Genomic DNA, 17,648 nt, shown 5'->3' with positions numbered 1-17,648 from the left:
AGTACAAGAGACTAATGTCTGTCTCCCCCACTAGATTGTAAGCTCCTGGCTGGCAGGGAATATGTCTGTTAACTATGTTGTACTGTATTCTCCCTAGCACTTAGTACAGTGCTCTTCACATAGTAAGTGCTTAACAAATACCATTATTATCATTATCTGCAAAATGGAGATAAGATCTTTCTTCTCCCTCCCTCTTAGGCTGTGAGACCCATGGAGGACAAGGACTCTGTCCGACCTGATTATCTTGTATCGACTCCAGTGTTCAGCACAATGCTTGGCACAGAGGACACATTTAGTAAATTCCATTGTTAGGAGGAAAAACTTGATTTCAGGCTGTTCCTAGTTATTGTGCAGAGACAGGTCTTGCACGCTGGTCATCTCCTGTTTTCCTTTCTCTTGATTTTCCCCATGCAGGAAAGGGGAATAACAATAATAATAATGGTATTTGTTAAGTGCTTACTATGTGCCAAACACTGTTCTAAGTGCTGGGGTTGATACAAGATAATCAGGTTGTCCCACTTGGGGCTCACAGTCTTAATCCCCATTTTACAGATGAGGTAACTGAAGCACAGAGAAGTTAAGTGACTTGCCCAAAGTCACATAGCTGACAAGTGGCGGAGCAGGAATTAGAACCCACGACCTGTGACTCCCAAGCCTGTGCTCTTTCTACTAAGTCAAGCTGCATACCTGCCTCACTGGGATCGTGAACACTGAATTTGTCATCGAATCCGATGGCTGAAAGGGTGGTTAAGTATTCTTGTAAAACTGGCTGCCTTCAGGCAGGGCAGTTAGAGCCAGCTGGCCCATAGAAGTGAAGAAAAGGAACTAGGAGCTAATTCATGCCCACCAAGTGTGGCTGGCATAATAATAATAATAATAATAATAATAATAATAATAATAATAATAATAATAATAGCATTTGTTAAGTGCTTATTATGTGCCAGGCACTGTTTTCGTAGGAAAATAATCTGGGCAGCAGAGTGAAGTGGGTTTATTTATTTATTTATTTTACCTGTACATATCTATTCTATTTATTTTATTTTGTTAGTACGTTTGGTTTTGTTCTCTGTCTCCCCCTTTTAGACTATAAGCCCACTGTTGAGTAGGGACTGTCTCTATGTGTTGCCAACTTGTACTTCCCAAGCGCTTAGTACAGTGCTCTGCACACAGTAAGCGCTCAATAAATACGATTGATTGATTGATTGACTGGAGTGGGGAAAGACAGAAGGCTGGGAGGTCAGCAAGGAGGCTGATGTAGGAATCCAAGTGGGAAATGATGCAGCATGGCTCAGTGAGAAGCAGTGTGGCTCAGTGGAAAGAGCATGGGCTTTGGAGTCAGAGGTCATGGGCTCAAATACTGGCTCTGCCAATTGTCAGCTGTGTGACTTTTAATAATAATAATTAACTTCTCTGTGCCTCAGTTACCTCATCTGTAAAATGGGGATTAAGGCTGTGAGCCCCCCGTAGGACAACCTGATCACCTTGTAACCTCCCCAGCACTTAGAACAGTGCTTTGCTCATAATAAGCACTTAATAAATGCCATCATTATTTTTCCAGCTCTTAGAACAGTGCTTTGTACATAGTAAGCACTTGATAAATACCATCATTATTATTATTATTATTATGAATGTGGTAGCAGTTTGGATGGAGAGGGAAGGGTGGATTTTAGCATTTTCACACTTTACTACTTTTACACTTAGTACTAAGTGTTTGGGAGAATACTTGTACATATTTATTCTATTTATTTTATTTTGTTAATATGTTTTGTTTTGTTGTCTGTCTTCCCCTTGTAGACTGTGAACCCGCTGTTGGGTAGGGACTGTCTCTATATGTTGCCAACTTGTACTTCCCAAGCGCTTAGTACAGTGCTCTGCACACAGTAAGCGCTCAATAAATACGATTGAATGAATGAATGAATACAACAGAGCTAACAGGTGCTGGGGTGGATACAAGCAAATCGTATTGGACACAGTTCTTATCCCACATGGGGCTCACAGTCTCAATCTCCATTTAACAAATGAGGGAACTGAAGCCCAGAGAAGTGAAGTGATTTGCCCAAGGTCACACAGCAGACAGTTGGCGGAGGCAGGATTAGAATTTATGACCTTCTGGCTCCCAGGACTGTGCTCTATCCACTTCGCCAAACCTTCCTTCTAAGGAGGTAAAATAGGCTCGCTAGATGTAAGGCAAAAAAATAGGTTTAATGGAGAGGAAGGGTAAACTCTTCTCAATGATAGGAATACAATCAACCTAAGAAAACAAGGCCAGAGATCACAAAGGGGTCTTATTTCCACAGTACAAATAGATAGCCTGCAGAGCAAAGACAATAAGTCAGTGAAGAGCTCTTTTAATGCAAAGCAGTTCAGCCAGCCGGGAAACCAAACTAATAGTAGTAATTATCATGATATTAGTTAAGTACCGGCTATGTTTCAAGCATTGGTCTAAGCACTGGAGTAGATATGAGGCTAATAGGTTGGACACATTTCCTGTCCCATGTGGGGTTCACATCTAAGTAGGAGGGAGAGGAGGTATTTAATCCCCATTTTACAGCTGAGGTAACTGAGGCACAGATAAATTAAGTGACTTGCCCAAGGTCACAGTTTAAGCAACTGGCGGAGCTGGTATTGGAACCCAGGTTCTCTGATTCTGTGCTCTTAAGTTAAATAAGTTCACCAAGTTAAAAGAGTTCCAACCTATTACCCTAACTCTGTTTGGCCAGTTAGTTACAATATTTGGGAAGCAGCGTGGCGCAGTGGAAAGAGCCCGGGCTTTGGAGTCAGAGGTCATGGGTTCAAATCCCGGCTTCACCAGTTGTCAGCTGTGTGACTTTGGGCATGTCACTTAACTTCTCTGTGCCTCAGTTACCTCATCTGAAAAATGGGGATTGTCTGTGAGCCTCCCGTGGGACAACTTGATTACCTTGTATCTACCCCAGCACTTAGAACAGTGCTTTGCACATAGTAAGTGCTTAATAAATGCCATTATTATCATCATTATTATTATATTTATTATGGGCTTACTCAGGTCTGACATAATCCCTGTCCCACAGAGAGTTCACAATTCATTCATTCAATCATATTTATTGAGCGCTTACTCAATACTGTACTAAGTGCCTGGGAAGTACAAGTCGGCAACGTACAGAGACGGTCCCTACCCAACAACGGGCTCACAGTCTAGAAGGGGGAGACAGACAACAAAGAGGTAGGCGAGCCGGTGACATCATCATCATCATCATCATCGTCATCATCAATCGTATTTATTGAGCGCTTACTATGTGCAGAGCACTGTACTAAGCGCTTGGGAAGTACAAATTGGCAACATATAGAGACAGTCCCTACCCAACATTGGGTTCACAGTCTAAAAGGGGGAGACAGAGCACTTATTCCCAATGAAACTGAGGTCCAGAGATGGTTAAGTGACTAGTTCATGTTCACACAGCAGATCAGTGGCGCTGAAAAGTGTGGTGAGCAAGAGTAACCCCATCTTGCAGTGCAGAAGCCGTTTCCGTGAATAACAAGGGCAAAGGAGGAATTGGAGGAGAAACTGAATTACCTTGCTCAGAAGTTTGAAGGGGACTTGAATTGCTGAGGAGAAAACAAAATTATTTTTCTGAGAAGTCTGAGGAGGACTTGAATGGCTGAGGAGAAACGGAATTATTTTTCTGAGAAGTTTGAGGAGGACCCGAATGGCTGAGGAGAAACGGAATTGTTTCTTAGACTGTGAGCTCAGTGTGGGACATGATTACCTTGCATCTACCCCAATGGTTAGAACAGATCATCCGGCCCGCACTCCGCCTCCAGCTCCTCAGCACCCGCACGGCGCTGAGAAAACCGCAGTTTTCTACTTCAACAATCAATCAATTGTATTTACTGAGCACCTACTATACACGGAGTGCTGTAATAATAATAATGACCATTGTGGTATTTAATAATAATAATACTGGCATTTATTAAGTGCTGACTATGTGCCAAGCACTGTTCTAAGCGCTGGGGAGGTTACAAGGTGACCAGGTTATCCCACGGGGAGCTCAAGGCCTTAATCCCCATTTTACAGATGAGGTAACAGGCATAGAAAAGTGAAGTGACTTGGCCAAAGTCACACAGCTGACAATTGGTGGAGTCGGGATTTGAATCCATGACCTCTGACTCCAAAGCCCGTGCTCCTTCCACTGGGTAACACTGCTTCTCCAATCCCATGAGGGACTGGGTCTTCATTCAGTCGTATGCATTCAGTCCTATTTATTGAGCGCTTACTGTGTGTCAGGCACTGTACTAAGCGCCGGGGGAGATATGAGCTAATCAGGTTGGACTCATGCCATGTCCCACATGAGATTCAGTCTTCACTTAATCCTGTTTATTGGGTGCTAACTGTGTGCCAGGCACTGTACTAAGCGCTGAGGCGGATACAAACTAACCAGGTTGGACTGGGTCCCTATCCCATGTGTGGCTCACAGTCTTCATTCAATCGTATGCATTCAGTCCTATTTACTGAGCGCTTACTGTGTGTCAGGCACTGTACTAAGCGCCGGGGGAGATACAAGGTGGTTGGACTGGGTCCATATCCCACGTGGGGCTCACAGTCTTCATTCAATCGTATACATTCAGTCCGGTTTATTGAGTGCTTACTGTGTGCCAAGCACTGTCCTAAGCGCTCGGAGAATACAATATAATAAACTGACACATTCCCTATCCACGACGAAGTTTAATTCATCCCCCTTTTACAGAACTTCCCAAGCGCTTAGTACAGTGCTCTGCACCCAATAGGCGTTCAACAAATAGTATTGAGTGAACGAGGGAACTGAGGCAAAAAGAAGGGAAGGGACTTACCCAAGGTCACACAGCAATCAATCAATCAATCGTATAAGCGCTTAGTACAGTGCTCTGCACATAGTAAGCGCTCAATAAATATGATTGATTGATTGATTGAGCACTTACTGTGTGCAGAGCACTGTACTAAGCGCTTGGGAAGTCCAAGTTGGCAACATATAGGGATGGTCCCTACCCAACAGTGGGCTCACAGTCTAGAAGGGTGAGACAGAGAACAACACAAAACGTATCAAGAAAATAAAATAAATAGAATGGGAGGAATTAGAACCCAGGCCCTTCCCATACACCCGTCGCCAACCGCACCAATCAATCAATCAATCAATCAATCGTATTTATTGAGTGCTTACTGTGTGCAGAACACTGTACTAAGCGCTTGGGAAGTACAAGTTGGCAACACGGCTCTAAGGTGTCTATCATCATCAATTGTATTTATTGAGCGCTTACTCTGTGCAGAGCACTGTACTAAGCGCTTGGGAAGTACAAATTGGCAACATATAGAGACAGTCCCTACCCAACAGTGGGCTCACAGTCTAAAAGACTGCAGTGCTCCTCTCCCGAGCGCTTAGCGTGGCTCAATGGAAAGAGCACAGGCTTGTGAGTCAGAGGTCATGAGTTCAAATCCCACTCCGCCAATTGTCAGCTGTGTGACTTTCGGCAGGTCGCTTCACTTCTCTGGGCCTCAGTTCCCTCATCTGTAAAATGGGGATTAAGACTGTGAGCCCCACGTGGGACAACCTGATCACCTTGTATTCCCCCCCAGCGCTTAGAAGAGTGCTTTGCACATAGTAAGCGCTTAACAAATGCCATTATTATTATTATTATTATTATTATTAATAGACAATAAATAATTATTCTTTATTACTGTATACATGTATATATGTTTGTACATATTTATTACTCTATTTATTTATTTATTTATTTTGCTTGTACATACCTATTCTATTTATTTTATTTTGTTAGTATGTTTGGTTTTGTTCTCTGTCTCCCCCTTCTAGACTGTGAGCCCACTGTTGGGTAGGGACCGTCTCTATATGTTGCCAATTTGTACTTCCCAAGCGCTTAGTACAGTGCTCTGCACACTGTAAGCGCTCAATAAATACGATTGATGATGAATAGACGCCCCATAAATCCGATGGATGGACTGAATGAGGGAATGTCGTGAGCGGCCCCGGCCACTAGGTGGAGCGCGACGGCCCCTCCGGAGGCGGGACGAAGGGCCACCAAGAGCTACCATTGGTCCACGAGAGTGCCAATTTCCCGCTCTCCGCCAATGATAAGCCAGGAGAGCCGATGGGCGGGGATTGGGGGCGGGGTTATGGAAATGAAGGGAGGTCGTTACAGCGCCTCACGTGGGCGTTGGGGAAGTGTGTTGCCGCAGCCTGTGCCTTCAATCCAGTGTACTGAGCGCCTGCTGTGTGCAGAGCACTGTACTAAGCGCTTGGAAAGTACAGTTCAGTGTGGCCCAGTGGAAAGAGCCCGGGCTTGGACGTCAGAGGTCGTGGGTTCCAATCCGGCTCCACCACTTGTCAGCTGTGTGACCTTGAGTAAGTCTGCACAATGGAAGCACACTCAATTAATACTTTGACTCCTTGCCATGGTGAAAGTCCCACATAATCTCTTTTTTCCGTCATTCGGCCAACTGTATTCGTTTATTTATCATCATCATCATCAATCGTATTTATTGAGCGCTTACTGTGTGCAGAGCACTGTACTAAGCGCTTGGGAAGTACAACTTGGCAACATATAGAGATAGTCCCTACCCAATAGTGGGCTCACAGTCTAAAAGGGGGAGATGGAGAACAAAACCAAACATACTAAAAAAATAAAATAAATAGAATAGATATGTACAAGTAAAATAAATAAATAGAGTAATAAATATGTACAAACACATATACATATATACAGGTGCTGTGGGGAAGGGAAGGAGGTAAGATGGGGGGGATGGAGAGGGGGACGAGGGGGAGAGGAAGGAAGGGGCTCAGTCTGGGAAGGCCTCCTGGAGGAGCTGAGCTCTCAGCAGGGCCTTGAAGGGAGGAATTTATGTATTCTTATGGTATTTGTTAAGCACTGCTATATGTCAAACACGCTTATAAGCGCTGGGGTCGATGCAAGTCAGCTTCTCACAGCTGACAATTGGTGGAGGCAGGATTTGAACCCATGACCTGTGACTTCAAAGCCTGTGCTCTTAATAATAATAATAATGATGATGGCATTTATTAAGCCATCTTCTAGACTGTGAGCCCACTGTTGGGTAGGGACTGTCTCCATATGTTGCCAACTTCTACTTCCCAAGCGCTTAGTACAGTGCTCTGCACACAGTAAGCACTCAATAAATGCGATTGATTGATTGATTCCTCTTCCCCTCCCCTCCTCCCCCTCTCCATCCCCCCGCCTTACCTCCTTCCCTTCCCCATAGCACCTGTACGTATGTATATATGTTTGTACGTATTTATTACTCTATTTATTTATTTTACTTGTACATATTTATACTATCTATTTTATTCTGTTAATATGTTTTGTTTTGTTCTCTGTCTCCCCCTTCTAGACTGTGAGCCCACTGTTGGGTAGGGACCATCTATATGTATATATGTTTGTACATATTTATTACACTATTTATTTTACTTGTTCATATCTATTCTATTTATTTTATTTGGTTAATATGTTTGGGTTTTTTCTGTCTCCCCCTTCTAGACTGTGAGCTGACTGTTGGGTAGGGACCGTCTCTATATGTTGCCAACTTGTACTTCCCAAGCGCTTAGTACGGTGCTCTGCACACAGTAAGCGCTCAATAAATACGATTGATTGATTAAGCGCTTACTGTGTGCAAAGCACTGTTCTAAGCGCTGGGGAGGTTACAAGGTGATCAGGTTGTCCCACATGGGGGCTCACAGTCTTAATCCCCATTTTACAGATGAGGTCACTGAGGCCTAGAGAAGTTAAGTGACTTGCCCAAAGTCACACAGCTGACAATTGGCGGAGCTAAGATTTGAACCCATGACCTCTGACTCCAAAGCCTGGGCTCTTTCCACCGGATGCTTACTACGTGCCAAGCACTATACTAAGCGCTAGGAGAGATACGAGCTAATCAGGGTGGACTCGGTCCATGTCCCACGTGGGGCTCACAGTCTTTATTCAGTCGTATGCACTCAGTCCTATGTATTGAGCGCTTAATGTATATATGTTTGTACAGATGTATTACTCTATTTTACTTGTACAGATTTATTATTCTGTTTCTTTTATTTTGTTAATATGTTTTGTGTTGTTGTTTGTCTCCCCCTTCTAGACTGTGAGCCCGCTGTTGGGTAGGGACCATCTCTATATGTTGCCAGCTTGTACTACCCAAGGGTTTAGTACAGTGCTTTGCACACAGTAAGCACTCTATAAATACGATTGAATGAATGAATGAATGAATAAGTGGCATCGAGGTGCTAGGGAAGTAGTAGGTAAAGCAAAAAGGCTTGCATCACTAATTACCATGGGGAAAACATTCTTGATTCAATTCCATTCAAAATATAGAGTTTAATTAATGTTTACCATAACCCGCTGTAAGTAGACCAAATTGCCTGATTACGTTCCCAGCCAGCAGTGTGTTCATGCACAACTTTGAGGCCCAACTATCGCTCTTGCTTCCAAAAACTGTGGGCCTGGGTCCAAGAATACTTATGGAGCTTGCACGAAAAGAATAAAATTGAAAAAGAAAAAGCATTCTGAGACCACAGCATACAGGAGGTTGACGACATCGCCAAAAGCAACACAGCTACGCAGCTCCTTCCAAAATCTGAAAATACCTCCCAGGACCTGGTGTTTGTGCAAAGAATACCTCGGTGATAGTGACTTATTAAAAGATCACTTGTCCTTAGCCTGGGAATCTTAGCCCTGTTGTTCTGATGAGGAGGTATGAAACTCATCGCTTTGGTAGATGATCCTCCCAAAAACCCACCCACTTTGACTGCTCTGGGCAGAGGTGTTCTTCAGGCGCTAAATTAACATTCAAGAATTTGCCAAGTGTTACCCCAGTTAATACCTTGAGTCTCCAAAGAAATCCTGCAAGTGGAATTTTGAACCTGGAAAGTTGTGAACCAAAAGATCCTCTGATTGGATTGTATGTCCTTCAAAAGCAGGCACCACAGCTATATAGCAATAATAATGATGGCATTTATTAGGCGCTTACTATGTGCAAAGCACAGTTCTAAGCGCCGGACTCTCCTAAGCACTGTGTCCCCTCTCAGGATCGCACCTGGAGATTTTCCAGTACTCTAGCAGTCTTGGCTATGGGAGGGAGAGTCAAGCAGAGGCCTACCCATTCCATTCCTAGCTAGGGCAGTGGCTAGTGAGTGGAAGGCAATCTGCTACAAGTCAAAATTCACCTGTGCTGGGCAACCAATCAATCAATCAATCGTATTTATTGAGCGCTTACTGTGTGCAGAGCACTGTACTAAGAGCTTGGGAAGTACAAGTTGGCAACATATAGCGACGGTCCCTACCCAGCAGTGGGCTCACAGTCTATAAGGGGGAGACAGAGAACAAAACCAAACATACTAACAAAATAAAATAGATATGTACAAGTAAAATAAATAGAGTAATAAATATGTACAAACATATATACATACATACAGGTGCTGTGGGGAAGGGAAGGAGGAATGGGAGGAAGGAAAGCAGCGGAATGGGAGAGAGTCAAAAGTGGATACTCAGGTTTACTGCACGGAAGACAAGGGTAAACCACTTGTGTATTTTTTACCAAGAAAACTCTATGGACACACTGTCAGAACAATTGCAGATGGAGATGGGGAGTTCTGGGAGAGATTCATTCATTCAATCGTATTTATTGAGCGCTTACTGTGTACAGAGCACTGTACTAAGCGCTTGGGAAGTACAGGTTGGCAACGTATAGAGACGGTCCTTACCCAACAGCGGGCGCTCAGTCTAGAAGGGGGAGACAGACAACAAAACAAAACATATTAACAAAATGAAATAAATGGAATAAATACGTACAAATAAAATAGAGTAATAAATCCATACAAACATATCTACATGTATGCAGGTGCTGTGGGGAGGGGAAGGAGGTAAGGCGGAGGGGGAGGAGGGGGAGAGGAAGGAGGGGGCTCAGTCTGGGAAGGCCTCGTGGAGGAGGTGAGCTCTCAGTAGGGCTTTGAAGGGAGGAAGGGAGCTAGCTTGGCGGATGTGCGGAGGGAGGGCATTCCGGGCCAGGGGGAGGACGTGGGCCGGGGGTCGAGCAGGCGAGAACGAGGCCCGATGAGGAGATTAGCGGCAGAGGAGCGGAGGGTGCGGGCTGGGCTGGAGAAGGAGAGAAGGGAGGTGAGGTAGGAGGGGGCGAGGTGACGGACAGCCTTGAAGCCAAATTGAAGAGATGTATTCATGGAGTCGCTATGGATCGCAGATAACTAGACAACATAAGACAAGCATCTGTACAGTGTTTGGCACATAGTATTTAGTTGAGTACCATGTTCAGTGCTCAGCACATAGTCAGTGCGCAATAAATAATAATAATAATAATAATGTTGGTATTTGTTAAGCGCTTACTAAGTGCCAAGCACTGTTCTAAGCGCTGGAGGGGGATACGAGGTAATCAAGGTGGCCCCACGTGGGGCTCACAGTCTTAATCTCCACTTTACAGATGAGGGAACTGAGGCACAGAGAAGTTAAGTGAGTCGCCCAGAGTCACACAGCTGACATGTGGCGGAGCTGGGATTAGAACCCATGACCTCTGACTCTTTCCACTGAGCCATGCTGCTGCTCTGAATACAGCAATACTGCTGAATGATGATGATGAGTGTAGTATTTGTTATGTGCTTACTCGAGAAAACCCTGTTCTAAGCACTGGGTTGGGTATGAGTTAATTAGGTTGGACACAGTCCCTGTCCCACAAAGGGCTTACAATCTAATTAGGATGGAGAACGGATATTGAAGCTCCATTGTACAAATCAGGTAACAGGCACAGAAAAGTTAAGTAACTTGCCCGAGGTCACACAGCGAGAAATTGGCCGACCTGAATTAGAACTCAGATCCTGTAACTCCCAGGCCTGGTCTCTTTCCACTAAGCTATGCTGCTTCCTATGATCCAGCTTACCCAGAGTTTTCAGGCAGCTAAGGCATTCTCCTGTTTTTAAATAAGACCAGAAATGATCTCTGAGACATTTCTAAAATACATAGAAGTATTTTAGAAATGTCTCAGAGATCTTTTCTGGTCTTATTTGACATAGAAGTCAAAAGATCTTCATCAAACATAAAATAAACCTTTCTTGCTATTCCTTAGAAGTGCAGCACAGCCTAGTAGGTAAAAGTCCTGGGCATCAAACCCCAGCTCTGCCACTTGCCTGCTGTGTGACTATGGGCAAGTCGCTTAACTTATCTGTGCCACAGTTTTCTCATATGTAAAATGTGCATGAAATGCGTTCTCATACTCTAAGCCTCATGTGGAACAAGGATTGTGTCTGATCTGATTGTATCAACCCTAGCACGGTGCTTGGCACATAGTAAGTACTTAATATCAATCAATCAATAAATCGTATTTATTGAGTGCTTACTGTGTGCAGAGCACTGTACTAAGCGCTTGGGAAGTACAAGTTGGCAACATATAGAGACAGTCCCTACCCAACAGTGGGCTCACAGTCTAAAAGGGGGAGACAGAGAACAAAACCAAACATACTAACAAAATAAAATAAATAGAATAGATATGTACAAGTACAATAAATAAATAGAGTAATAAATATGTACAAACATATATACATATATACGGGGCTGGGAGGAGGGGGCGAGGGCAGGGGCTGCTGCACAATTATTATTAAATATATTTTGTCTTCTACTCTCAACAGAGGTAGAGAGCAACTGGTAAGTTATTCTCCAATTTCCTTTTCACACTAAAATCTCCCCATTATTTTCGGATCTTTCTAACGGTCTTGTTTTCCTTTAGACGACTACTGTGGTAACCAGGTCCACTTGAAATGCTAGTAAATGGGAACTAGGCCCAAATAGTATCGTTCAAACCAAGCTTTGGGGTTCTCCCCGCCCACAATTCTACCAAAAATCCCTTAACAGCGATGAGTTATAAAATAGCTTTAACGGTCTCGCTCAGAGCTTCGAACTGCCCAAATCCCCGTAATCACGGGATGGGTCAGAATCAGACTGCGAAGAGTCAATCAATCAATCAATCAGTCGTATTTATTGAGCGCTTACTGTGTGCAGAGCACTGTACTAAGCGCTTGGGAAGTACACGTTGGCAACATATAGAGACGGTCCCTACCCAACAGCGGGCTCACAGTCTAAAAGGGGGAGACAGAGAACAAAACCAAACATATGAATAAAATAAATTGAATAGATATGTACAAGTAAAATAAATAAAGAGTAATAAATCTGTACAAAGAGTCAATTAAACTAGTTCCACACAGAGGAAAGGGTGAGGAGAAACCGAGAAAAGTAGTTTCCCTTCTCAAGACCCCCTTCCTGAGGGAAGATAAATCGGACTAGATAGTTGGGATTTACAGTGCATTGGCCTGGAATACAGTCAATCACAGGGGAGGACTGGGAAAGGCCTAGGTGAGGAAGGAGAGGAGTCTCCCAGCCACTTGGGTTGAGAAAGTTTCAGAAATATGCTCCTGGGAGGTTCGGACAGCCAGAGAGCTCAGGCGTGGAAGAACGTAGCTCACTGAGTAGGACCTGAGAAGCTGGAGGATCGGGATCAGCACAGTCAGGTTTGGGGGCCAGGTTTCGCCTTCCAGGAACCTCCCAAGGGGGAGAAATCAATCAGTGATTATCAATCAATCAATAAATGGTATTTATTGAGAGCTATTGTGTACACAGCCCGGATTGTCTTTGTCCAGAAACGCTCTGGGCATGTTACTCCCCTCCTCAAAAATCTCCAGTGGCTACCAATCAATCTGCGCATCAGGCAGAAACTCCTCACCCTGGGCTTCAAGGCTGTCCATCCCCTCGGCCCCTCCTACCTCACCTCCCTTCTCTCCTTCTCCAGCCCAGCCCGCACCCTCCGCTCCTCTGCCGCTGATCTCCTCACCGTACCTCGCTCTCGCCTGTCCCGCCATCGACCCCCGGCCCACGTCATCCCCCGGGCCTGGAATGCCCTCCCTCTGCCCATCCGCCAATCTAGCTCTCTTCCTCCCTTCAAGGCCCTACTGAGAGCTCACCGCCTCCAGGAGGCCTTCCCACACTCAGCCCCTTCCTTCCTCTCCCCCTCGTCATCCCCCCCATCTTACCTCCTTCCCTTCCCCACAGCACCTGTATATATGTATATATGTTTGTACATATTTATTACTCTATTTTACTTGTACATATCTATTCTATTTATTTTATTCTGTTGGTATGTTTGGTTTTGTTCTCTGTCTCCCCCTTCTAGACTGTGAGCCCACTGTTGGGTAGGGACTGTCTCTATGTGTTGTGGACTTGTACTTCTCAAGCGCTTAGTAAAGTGCTCTGCACACAGTAAGCGCTCAATAAATACGATTGATTGATTGATTGATACCAAACCCTTGGGAGAGTAGGACACAATGCAGTTGGTAGACATGATCCCTTCCCACAAGGACTTCAGAGTCTAGGGATGAACGGTGTGGCCTAATGGCAAGAACAAAGGATCGGGAGTCAGATGTGGGTTCTAATCCCAGCTCTGCCACTTGTCTGCTTTGTGACCTTGGGCAAGTCACTTAACAAGTGCCTCAGTTAACTCATCTGTAAAGTGGGGATTAAGTCTGTGAGCCCCATGTGGGACAGGGACTGTGTCCAACCTGATTACCTTGTATCTACCCCGGTGCTTAGAATGGTGCTTGGCACAGAGTAAGCACTTAACAAATACCATAATTATCATTATTATGCACTTGGGAAGTACAAGTTGGCATTATATGTTGCCAACTTGTACTTCCCAAGCGCTTAGTACAGTGCTCTGCACACAGTAAGCGCTCAATAAATACGATTGATTGATTGATTATTATTAGAAGGGGAGCCAGACATTATAATCAATCTGAATCTTCAGCTAGGGTTAGACCTCTTAGTTTGTGAAAACGAGAAGCAGTGTGGTTCAGTGGAAAGAGCACGGACTTTGGAGTCAGAGGTCATGGGTTTAAATCCCGGCTCCGCCAATTGTCAGCAGTGTGACCTTGGGCAAGTCTCTTAACTTCTCTGGGCCTCAGTGAACTCATCTGTAAAATGGGTATTAAGATTGTGAGCCTCACGCGGGACAACCTGATCACCTTGTATCCTCCCCAGCGCTTAGAACAGTGCTTTGCACATAGTAAGCGCTTAACAAATGCCATTATTATTATTATTTTATTATCTCCATCCCCCAGACTGGAATCATAATGTGCTTCCTCTAAGTCTTTATCCCAGTCAGCTTTCCCTTTCTGGAGAGTTGACCAGGGCAGAAATGTAATTTTTTGGGGATGCCCTGAAGATCTAATGTTTAGAATTTCAGAGTCAGGTACGCTCCTATTGGGTATTATCTTAGGCCTCTTGGTCTCTTTCCGAAGTCTCATTCCAGTTGTAAAAGTGATTTGTGGAAAATGCAATTCATGACCTAGCTTTGTGCGGTGCTTTGGATATTTTCTCTGTCCTTACGCCTACCTCAACCTTGTCTCCGAAAATGGATTTTACAAAAGGAGTTTTCACATATTATCTTCAACCGATAACGGGAGGAGGCTGGTACCGGAAAGCCGACGGTTTCATGTTGTGACTGATCCGTTCCCCAGAACCGGTGGAGGGAAGCCAAGTCCTATATTGGGCCCATATTTTTTCATTCTGTGTTTTACAGCCGGGTTTGAGAAGGCAACACATGACTAAGGAAAAGCATAAGAATGGGGGGTAGGGGGCCAGCAGGGAGGCCGGAGTAGTAGCACTTAGAACAGTGTTTTGCACATAGCAAGCGCCTAACAAATATTGTAGGGCTGCTCCACAATTATTATTAAATATATTTTGTCTTCTACTCTCAACAGAGGTAGAGAGCAACTGGTAAGTTATTCTCCAATTTCCTCTTCACACTAAACTCTCCCCATTATTTTCCGACCTTTCTAACGGTCTTGTTTTCCTGCAAGAAATGCAGGAAATTATTATTATTAGTAGTAGTAATAGAGAAGCAGCGTGGCTCAGTGGAAAGAGAACAGGCTCTGGAGTCAGAAGTCATGGGTTCAAATCCCGGCTAAGCCAGTTGTCAGTTGTGTGACTTTGGGCAAGTCACTTCACTTCTCTGGGCCTCAGTTCCCTTATCTGTAAAATGAGGATTAAGACTGTGAGCCCCCCGTGGGATGGCCTGATCACCTTGTAAACTCCTGAGCTCTTAGAACAGTGCTTTGCACATAGTAAGCACTTAACAAATACCAAAATTATTATTATTATTATTATTATTAAGTCATGGGTTCAAATCCCGGCTTCGCCAGTTGTCAGCTGTGTGACTTTGAGCATTTTTCTTCACTTCTCTGAGCCTCAGTTCCCTCATCTGTAAAATGGGGATTAAGACTGTGAGCCCCCCGTGGGATGACCTGATCACCTTGTAACCTCCTGAGTGCTTAGAACAGTGCTTTGCACATAGTAAGCGCTTAACAAATACCAAAATTATTATTATTATTATTAAGTCATGGGTTCAAATCCCGGCTCTGCCAGTTGTCAGCTGTGTGACTTTGGGCATTTTACTTCACTTCTCTGAGCCTCAGTTCCCTTGTCTGTAAAATGGGGATTAAGACTGTGAGCCCCCCGTGGGATGACCTGATCACCTTGTAACCTCCCCAGCGCTTAGAACAGTGCTTTGCACATAGTAAGCGCTTAATAAATGCCATTATTATTATTATTATTATCAATCATAGATCAGGTATATAGCAGAGAATAAGGATATGTAAGTGCTGTAGGGCTGGGGGTATGGGAAGTATTAAAGTGCTTAAGTGGTACTGTACTGTACTACGTACTGGGGTAGATACCAGATAATCAGGTCATACTTAGTCCTTGTCCCTTATTGGGCTCCCAGTCTGCAGGGGAGGGAGAACTGGTATTAAATTTCCTTTTTATAATTGAGGAAACTGAGTCACAGAGAAGTTAAGGTCAGAAAGCAGGTAAATGGACCCAGGATGAGAACGCAGGTCCTCGGACTCCCAAACCTGTGCCCTTTCCACTAAGCCACACTGCTTCTCCGTCCGTAGTAGGAACTCCAGAGTCTGGGTGCCTGGAAAACACGTTTACCTGGGAATCTATAGAACAGGCAGTCCTTTAGCCCCAAAACTTCCCAATAATAATAATTATAATTATAATAGAACAGGCAGTCCTTTAGCCCCAAAGCTTCTCAATAATAATAATTATAATAATAATAATAATGGAATTTATGAAGTGCTTACTATGTGCCAGGCACTGTAATAATAATAATAATAATAATGATGGCATTTGTTAAGCACTTACTATGTGCAAAACACTGTTCCAAGCGCCGGGGGGATACAAGGTGATCAGGTCGTCCCACGTGGGGCTCCCAGTCGTCATCCCCATTTTACAGATGAGGTACCTGAGGCCCAGAGAAGTTAAGTGACTTGCCCAAGGTCACATAGCAGACATGTGGCGGAGCCGGGATTCGAACCCATGACCTCTGACTCCAAAGCCCGGGCTCTTTCCACTGAGCCACTCCGCTTCTCCTGTACTGTGCTAAGCCCTGGGGTGGGTACAAGCAAATGGAGTTGGACACGGTTGCTGTCCCACGTGGGGCTCACGGTCTCAATCCCCATTTTACAGATGAGGTAATTGAAGAAGCGAAGGGAGCCCCACTCTTGTCAATCAATCAATCAATCAATCAATCGTATTTATTGAGCGCTTACTGTGTGCAGAGCACTGTACTAAGCGCTTGGGAAGTACAAGTTGGCAACATATAGAGACGGTCCCTACCCAACAGTGGGCTCATAGTCTAGAAGGGGAAGACAGAGAACAAAACCAAACATATTAACAAAATAAAATAAATACAATAGATATGTACAAGTAAAATAAATAAATAAATAGAGTAATAAATATGTACAAACATATATACATATATACAGGTGCTGAACTAGAGGCTTTTAGGATCCAGCAGATGTTATTAGGAGTCCAGGCTCTCCTTAAGTGACTCCGGGGACTATTTTGGCAGAGTGTCTCCATGGTTATCAAATACATCAATTGTTACCTGGAACAATTTCTAGGTTCTTCAGTGATGATAATGATAATAATGGTATTTGTTAAGCACTCACTATGTGCACCGCACTGTTCTAAGTGCTACGGAGGTAACAAGGGGATCAGGTTGTCCCAGGTGGGGCTCCCAGTCTTCATCCCCATTTTACAGATGAGGGAACTGAGGCCCAGAGAAGTGAAGTGACTTGCCCAACGTCACACAGCTGACAAGTGGCGGAGCGGGGATTTGAACCCATGACCTCTGACTCCCAAGCCCGGGCTCTTTTCACTGAGCCACGTTGCTTCTCTAGCAACATACTTTCAAAATTCACATGGCTCTTTGCTCTGTTTCTGCTAAGCACCTACCATATTACTCTTTTTATTTATTTATTTATTTATTTATTTATTTTACTTGTCCATATCTATTGTATTTATTTTATTTTGTTAGTATGTTTGGTTTTGTTCTCTGTCTCCCCCTTTTAGACTGTGAGCCCACTGTTGGCTAGGGACTGTCTCTAGATGTTGCCAACTTGTACTTCCCAAGCGCTTAGTACAGTGCTGTGCACACAGTAAGGACTCAATCAATACAATTGATGATGATGATGATGATAGAACGCCAGTCAAATCACACTGATGATCTCCCGTTGTTGGGTAGGGACCGTCTCTGTATGTTGCCGATTTGTACTTCCCAA

The 17,648-nt window shown here is 44.3% G+C and overlaps 1 non-coding gene across 1 annotated transcript; it reads left to right on the top strand.

Moving 5' to 3' along the window:
- The first annotated feature begins 9,046 nt into the window (after positions 1-9,046).
- On the top strand, positions 9,047-9,184 carry LOC119929026. The gene has a single exon (XR_005451170.1). It is a non-coding gene; the product is annotated as a small nucleolar RNA SNORA7 (small nucleolar RNA).
- Positions 9,185-17,648: the final 8,464 nt, after the last annotated feature.

The sequence above is a fragment of the Tachyglossus aculeatus genome, chromosome 5 (genome assembly GCF_015852505.1).
Source record: "Tachyglossus aculeatus isolate mTacAcu1 chromosome 5, mTacAcu1.pri, whole genome shotgun sequence".
NCBI classification, from domain to species: domain Eukaryota; kingdom Metazoa; phylum Chordata; class Mammalia; order Monotremata; family Tachyglossidae; genus Tachyglossus; species Tachyglossus aculeatus.
The sequence above is the reverse complement of the archived record's forward strand: the minus strand, read 5'-3'. Positions and strand labels throughout refer to the sequence as shown.